This window comes from Vicia villosa, linkage group LG3 (assembly GCF_029867415.1).
Source record: "Vicia villosa cultivar HV-30 ecotype Madison, WI linkage group LG3, Vvil1.0, whole genome shotgun sequence".
Taxonomy (NCBI): Eukaryota; Viridiplantae; Streptophyta; class Magnoliopsida; order Fabales; family Fabaceae; genus Vicia; species Vicia villosa.
In genome coordinates this window covers 187,629,037-187,637,445 of record NC_081182.1, presented here as the reverse complement: position 1 = coordinate 187,637,445, position 8,409 = coordinate 187,629,037, and the positions used below count along the sequence as shown (strand labels likewise).

The following is an 8,409-nucleotide window of genomic DNA, read 5'->3' as shown; positions in this document are numbered from 1 at the left end:
AGCGATAATCACAACTGTGATATTTCTCTTAATCGTTTAAGCTTAATCTCACTAATATATTACAGCAGCAATGTAGTGAGCTTTGATGAAGATGAAGATTCTGAGTTTTTGATTGAACAGCGTTTCAGCAAGTTAATTTGAATTGTATTTGTTCAGGATCGTTAACCTTGCTTCTCATCAGAACTTCATATTTATAGGCGTTGGAGAAGATGACCGTTGGATGCATTTAATGCTTTGCGTGTTCCGTACAGCATCGCATTTAATGTTATACGCTTTTGTCAACTACCTCGAGCCTTGTTCACGCTGTGTCTACTGACGTAGCCTTTAGTAGCTTTTAACGTTCCTTTTGTCAGTCAGCGTAGCTTGCCACTTGTACTTTCTTCTGATTTGTGAATACAACGTTTGAATATCATCAGAGTCAAACAGCTTGGTGCATAGCATCTTCTGATCTTCTGACCTTGAAGTGCTTCTGAGCGTGATACCATCAGAACTTCAGTGCTTCTGTTCTCTTGTTCTTCTGATGCTTCCATAGACCCATGTTCTGATTCTGCTTCGACCATCTTCTGATGTCTTGCCAGACCATGTTCTGATGTTGCATGCTGAACCATTTGAGACAAAGCTTCTGAGCGCTGAATTATGCGTACTCTTTATATATTTCCTGAAAGGGAAATTGCATTGGATTAGAGTACCATATTATCTTAAGCAAAATTCATATTATTGTTATCATCAAAACTGAGATAATTGATCAGAACAAATCTTGTTCTAACATCGCTCTATTGGTTTTAAGACTTACTAATTAAATTAGACATACAAACCAAAAACAAGTGATAGTTAATAAAATATAATTAAGCCAATTTATTTCGGATCCCACACTTAACTTACTTTACATACCGATATCTTAGTAAATTAGCCAGACATATTAATACAGTTAAGCATGCATAAATTAATTTGGCTTATAATAAAAGGCATGTTAAATGGTATATAATATATCATGCAATATTAATATAAATAAATGCGGTAAATAATAAACCTGAATAAAATAAATTGCAATTGAATCTTGAAGTACCGAACTTCCACCACAGGTTGGCTGGATCGTTCTTCGGAACTAAACGGACAGAAATTTAAAGCAAGGAAAATAAAACGATAAATCTAACGTAAGGCTAGATTTATAAAAGGTTCACAACAATTTCCGGTGTAGAAATTATTGTGAGAAAATAAGACTGTTTAAATGAAAGCAGGAAGAAAAATAGTAAGCGCGGAACAATTTCGGCAGCACTTCGTTAGCAGGAAATCGGACACTTTGAACTGAAGTGGCAGGCTCTATTTATAGGCGAGGGACTGCAGTTGGAATGCGTGAAAATAGGGACTTCTCATACTGGGCCTTGGAGACGTGCGTCTCCACTTCTTCAGGGAAGGCCTTTGAACGACTTGAGACGTGCGTCTCAAGTGGAGAAAATGTAGGAAGAGCTGGAGACGGGCGTCTCCACTTTGGTGACGTGGCATAGATACGTTGGAGACGTGCGTCTCCACGTGCAGGAGTGATTTGGGCCACGCGCAATTGGATTCTTCGTGGGCTGGTCTGTCTCTTTGGGCATTTGGGCCTTATTTGCACCTCCATAACACTTCAGCACCCCTTTTTCATCTTTTAGGCATAAATATTGGTCATTTTAGCTCCATTTCTTCTCCTTTTCACAAATAGTCTCAATAAGAGAGTAAAACCTGAAACAAAGTAAATACTCGCATAATATCATAATAAATCAACATAATAAACGAAAAATGCTATAAATATCTACGGATTTCAAGCTAAATATACGATATAAAATCGTGTTATCAACGTCACATTTTTTTCCTTGGAATCGATTTCCTCTTTCTTTCCTTCTTTTTCCTAATAAAGTAGTCAAAAAGCGTGTCAGAGAAAAAGCTACAACGCGGGCCTCCATATATTAACGCGGACCCGTTGAGTAATGATGAGCTGAACGCAAACGTGTTCTAGGACAACACGAGCATTTCTTTTAGAGGCGAAGTAGTGCGTTTTTCTTTCTTTTTTCACCAATTTTCACAATAAGTACTTTTCTTCACCCCAAAAGTGCTTTCTCCTTTTTTTAAACTCTTTTGCTACTAACTTGCTTTTTAAGTTAAATTTGGTCAATTTTTCTTGCTAAATGACATGCGATGATAGAATGTCACCAATCATATGAATTTTAATCTCCAAATGAAGGGTCCAAATTATACAATCAAAACTACACGCGAACTAAAACCAGAACCGGAGAATTGAGCATGCGAACCCTAAGCTTTGATGTTAAAAAACTTATTGCAAGGTAGTTCAGGACAAACACAACAAACATTTATATTTCATTTAAGCCTAAAGTATCTTCTTATATTCTATATAGGTAATGCATGCATGTGAAATCAAAAAAGAAAATAGAATGAGCTACTTAAAAATGCATTGGAGAGAAGCTTCAAATAAGTGTAATGCAGTGGAGTATAGATTTAATAAGCTACGAAAAGGTTTGAAAATGAGGAGAACAAGTATGTAGATGAGGAACCTCTCTTTGAATTCTCTGTTTTTACTCTTTTGCATAAATAAAGATGTGAAAGGAGAGGGAAAGTTGCGAGTTTACTTAAACAAAAGCATTTGAATTCTAATCTTCAGAATAATTCCATACTTTAAATTTTGTAGTATTTGTAAATTGTGGGGTCTTAATTTCAACTGGGATGTGATATGTCAGGCGCGTCCGAATTTCAATGTATGAAGTTTTTTAGTAACTACTAGAGATGGTGATAAGAAGCAATTCCTATCAAAGCAATAATCTAGGGTTTTAACTAGAAAGAGGAAGAATACTAAAATAACAAAATAAAGTTAAAGGAAATAAAAATACTTTTTCATTTGATTCTTAATACCTAATGTCTCAATGAGACTACAATATATAATACTTCTAATGGATAATAAACTAAGGCCCAAATATTAATAAGAGTCCACTAAATAACAATGCAAATAAAACTACTAATTATATAAATTCTAAATAAACTTAAATACTAAATTCTACTCTCTATCATTGTCGCGGGGTTCACTTGAACCTTGTCCTCAAGGTTCTAAAATTACTCCTGGATCCCATTGCTTAAACGGAACAATCATTTTGAACGTCCTTAGACTGCTGCAACATTGCTTTATGAATTGGAGCATTGCGACATGTTTTCCAGCCATAAAGCCTATCAACCTTATTCAATGAAACAATGAATTCTATGTTCCTCATTTTTAATAGTTCGAGTGACTCTTTAGTTTGTGGCTCTAAGCCATGCGTAATGTCAACTACCAAGATTCAATATCATAGTGACCTGAACCCGAGACCTTAGATTATTGAATGATTCGTGGCCTAGGGTATCAATAACCAGTAGACCTGGAACTTTCAGTGTTGCATCAGCTTTCAGTAAACTCGGTCGCCTATGTTGAGCTAAAGCAACTGCCAATGCTTCTTCTACCTTCAGAGAAGCCAATTCCCCCAAACCTTGCTCAACAAAAAGAATGTTCTCGATATTTCCCACACCAGAAAGTTCATTCAGGTCCGTTTCTGTTGCAACTTTCCTTGTAGCTATGACATTAATTAAATTCCTGGTGATTAAATCATGGACAATGGCCATAGCTTTTGTACCATCTTCGTCTAAGTCGTGCAGTTCTTCCCACGTATCAATGAGGACGGTAACAAGAATCCTCTGGTCTTCAGGAAAAAGTCCCATATCCATGAAGCACTCCTTCTGATTGATATCCTCCAATATATCCAAGCTTTGTTGAAGGAAACAAAGCAAGTTAGTAGTAGTAGTATTAAATTCTAGAATGGATTGACTTTGTAAAAACTCTTTCATATTTTGCCACTTCTCAAAAGGCTGCTGACAAAGTGATCCAGCAATGACCTGAAGCGCCAGCGGCGAACCCTTACAAGCTCTCACAATCTCGCGAACAAGATTTTGATCAGGCATGTATGAGCTGTTGTGATCCAATTGCGCGAAGTGATGGAAAAGGGACTCCGCAGGACCATAATCGAGCAGATCCAACTGGCATGGGGTGCCAAATCTTCTGAATGCAATACTTGAAGTCACCAAAATCTTATAATCTAACATTTGGAATTTGAACTTCTCAACAAAGCCTTCCGAGTTAGGCCAAACATCATCCAAGACTAACAATATTGGTTTTCTACCAACTTGCCTCAAAAGAAGTCCCAATCGAGTAATTGCTTCTTCATCGGTTTGAAACTCAGGCACACGACATCCATAATGCTCAAATAGTGTCTGTACAATGTTCTTCAAGTTGGGATTGTTTGAGACAGTAACAAAGAAAATGTTTCCACCAAACTTGCCTTTGATTTGTGGATGCCAACAAAGCTTCTTAGCAATAGTTCTTTTACCAGAACCACCCAAACCAGTCAAAACAAGCACAAAAACACCATCTTTAACCAATTCCATCTTCAACTTATTCAAAAGCTCAACCATTCCCAAACACTCAGGCTCTTCCGGAGCACCACACAAACCCTAACTTGATTCCCATCAAACTGACCCAAATTCTCCTTCCTCATAAAAATCTCCAAAATCCCATTCACCTTAGCCAAAACCTCAGTCAAATCCTTATGCGGCATTCTATCAAACATCTTAAATGCATCATCTATCTTCCCATATTTCAAATACCATTTAACAACAGAAGCCATAGTAAACAAATTGGAATCAAACCCATTCACTATCAGCATCCCATGAATCTCTCTACCATTTTTATAATCCAAATTCTCTCCAACAATTTCAACAAGCAAGTAAGATCATAAATAACAGGCTTACCGTCAACAATTTCAGCTTAGGCATCCTCTCTCTCTCTCTCTCCCTTGTTTCGTCCATAGCTTTCTTGTCAATATCATCATCTTCATTATCCGAATCAGAATCCAACTCCGAACCAGATTCCAAACCTGAAGCTTTCTCTTTGTTGTCGGCTTCGTCGTTGCTTCCTTGTAGGAAATCGTCGGCTAACTGACCAGCACCGATAGCTTCCACCGTCTCAGCCTGCTCAACAAAACCTGCCCGAGGACTTCTAAGAAACGGCGAAACAGGACCAGTCCTAGTCTTCACCGTTGATTTCTCCCTCTCATTTCTTCTTTTCTTGCACACGAGTAATTCGCCTGGATGAGTAATTAGTGGTGGAGAATCATCTTGTGGTCGAGGTTTCTCTTTGAACTTCAACATTTCATCAGTTGGTAGATTCAAAATTTGGGAAATGAAAATTGAAGATTTTAGGGTATTTTTCGAATGAAAGAACTATTGAGAATGTTTGTGAACAATATTAGAGATAATGTTAACATTATCATCAATGAAATCAATTGGTTCTTTTAACTTCAACTTTTGAAAATTTGTTTGAGAGGTTTTCTTAAAACAGGGAGGAAACATGTGCAAATATTTCTCAAAACCTCTTCTATTGCTAGAATGAGTTTGAAATTTAGGACCAAGTATGGAGGAGTTGTTTGTTGAATTTTGGAATTGATAGGAATTTTTGTAGTAGAGTGAATAATGAGATGTAGGATAGGATGAATATGGGTTAGGTGGAGGAGGTGTATACCCATGATTAAAATATAAATATGGTGTTGGTGTTGGAACATATGGATTTATGTAATAGGGTGAGAAAAGTTCCCATGGAAAGGATGGAAATGAATGTGTGGTAGGAGTTGTGAAAGAGGGGTTTGTGGGATAGGTAGGAGGAATGCTCCATTGATGAGATGAAGGCGTAAGATAAGGGTAATCCATAAGAGAATTTAAGTACATGATGAAAGCACCAATTGATAAGAAGCGATTCCTATCAAAACAATAATCTAGGGTTTTAACTAGAAAGAAGAAGAATACTAAAATAACAAAATAGAGTCAAAGGAAATAAAAATACTTTTTCATTGATTCTTGATAACAATGCAAATAAAACTACTACTTATATAAATTCTAAACAAAATTAAATACTAAATTCTACTCTCTATCCGATGGTTTGTCTTTTAAATATGTAGATTTTAAAATTTGAAATTTAGAGTTTTTTTTTTTTTTTTTAAATTTCTCTAAGAAGCGTGAGCACTACATATGGTGCATTTATAGTATTGATTTTAAGGGGGGCAGTCCTCCTAGCATTATGTAATTTTATTTTAAAAAAATATTAAACACAAAATTTAAAAGAAAATACTAGCTTCGATTATAATTATAAAAATAATTTAACTATTTTTTATGATATTTTTAAGAAAAGTCAAAAAGAAATTTCTGACACAACATATGTAATGCATTTCATTTAACAAATATTTTTAAATATAAACAAGAATCAAATTAAAGTTATTACACCTAGTCCAAAAATTGACTGCTTTAGTTAACAAGTAGGCAACCCAATTTGTTTAATGTTTAACAAAATTTATTTTAAAATTAAATAAAATTAGAATTAGTTCTTAATAGATATAACAATTAAACTAAATTCAGAGTTACCATCCTAATTAGCATGAATTTATTTAACCATCATTTGAGAATCACTTGAGATATATTTATAAAATAAAGATAACAAAAATTAAAATAACGCTTCTTTTATTATTATTATTTGATACATTTATTGTATCACAAATTTCATTAAAGACCTACTATTTAACGAAACTAAGAAATAACAATAATTAATAAAGAATAGTTTTGCTGGTTTTGATATTTTTCTCTTTATAATTAAAACCAAAGGATAAAACACTTACAAAACATTAGTAATACTACTAATAACCAAACAAAGATTATAAAACCCCTCTTTATTTATCTTAACCCCTACAATAAATAATTAAATATATAAAATAAAATACAATAAAAAAACTCTAAAAATCTCTCTCGCTCTTAAAGTATACATAGAGCATAACAACAATCATCACTAAATATTGTGAGGAGGGGTTCCGACCGAGTCCCCTAGAGATTATGGTCGCAGAATCCAAACAAAGAAGAAAAAGAAGAAAGTCTATATTATGTGAAAAAAGAAAACTCAAGAAGAAGAAATCTCTGGGTCCAAAGGCATTAGGAATTCAGCGGGCATATAGAAAGAAAAAGGTACACAAATCTTCACCCCAACCAGTTTCTTTTAATGGTGATGAACTAAAACCTTGGGAGCAGACTCATGGAGAGATCAATGAAGTTGCAAAAGGAGTATGGGAATGCAATCAGAAACCCACAACAATATCTGAGGAGGGGTTCCGACTGAGTCCCCTAGAGATTATGGTCGCGGAATCCAAACAAAGAAGAAAAAGAAGAAAGTCTATATTATGTGAAAAAAGAAAACTCAAGAAGAAGAAATCTCTGGGTCCAAAGGCATTAGGAATTCAGCGGGCATATAGAAAGAAAAAGGTACACAAATCTTCACCCCAACCAGTTTCTCTTAATGGTGATGAACTAAAACCTTGGGAGCAGACTCATGGAGAGATCAATGAAGTTGCAAAAGGAGTATGGGAGTTTGGAAATAACATTGGGGTTGTAAATGAAGGAGATGATAAAGAAATTCTAGAAAACCTAATGTCTCATGAGAGTAGGAACAGGAAGGAAGCTAAGAAAGGCAAAGGAGGAGGTGGCAGTGGAGAATGACTTTAGAATTCTGAAGCAAGGGGAGTATCCAGAGCAATAGTGATCTTATGAGGATAATTAGTTATAACATCAGAGGACTTGGGGGTTTGATAAAGAAGAAAGAGGTTGCTGAACTAATTAGAAAGAACAAAATTGATTTGATAGGAATTCAAGAATCCAAGATGGTGGAGGTGGAAAGAGTATTCTGCGAAAATATGTGGGGGTCCAAAGATTTTGATTTCATATACAAGGCGTCGGAGGGGAGATCTGGGGGCTTAATTCTTATTTGGAACTCAAAATTATTTCGGAAACAAGGAGAAATTCGAGGGGAACATTTCATCGGAGTGATCGGATGTTGGGGTCATGAAGAAGTGCAAGTGTCAATTGTGAATGTTTACGCACCTTGCGACGCGGTCAGTAAGCGAGTTATGTGGGAGAATCTCAGTGAATTAATAAATTCTAATCCAGACGCAAGATGGTGTGTGATGGGCGATTTCAACTCAATTAGAGCGGAGGTGGAAAGAAAAGGAGTGGGACGGTCCTCTAGAAGAGAAGAGATGCTTGCCTTTGACGATTTTATTTCAAATGCCGCACTGATTGATCTCCCCCTCAAGGGCAGGCGCTATACTTGGTCAAAGTTAGACGGTTCTGCTATGAGCCGAATCGATAGATTTCTACTATCAGATAACTGGATTGTACAATGGCCTAATTGTTCGCAATGGTGTTTGGACAAAGGTCTCTCCGATCACAACCCTATTTTGATCGGTGCGAGAACTTTAAACTGGGGTCCAAAACCTTTCCGTTTGTTCAATTGCTGGAGAAATTTGG

At 35.8% G+C, this 8,409-nt stretch overlaps 1 pseudogene; it reads right to left on the bottom strand.

Moving 5' to 3' along the window:
* Window positions 1–3,306: 3,306 nt before the first annotated feature.
* LOC131659542 (probable disease resistance protein At5g66900) lies at window positions 3,307–4,697 on the bottom strand (annotated as a pseudogene).
* Between the last annotated feature and the right edge of the window lie 3,712 nt (window positions 4,698–8,409).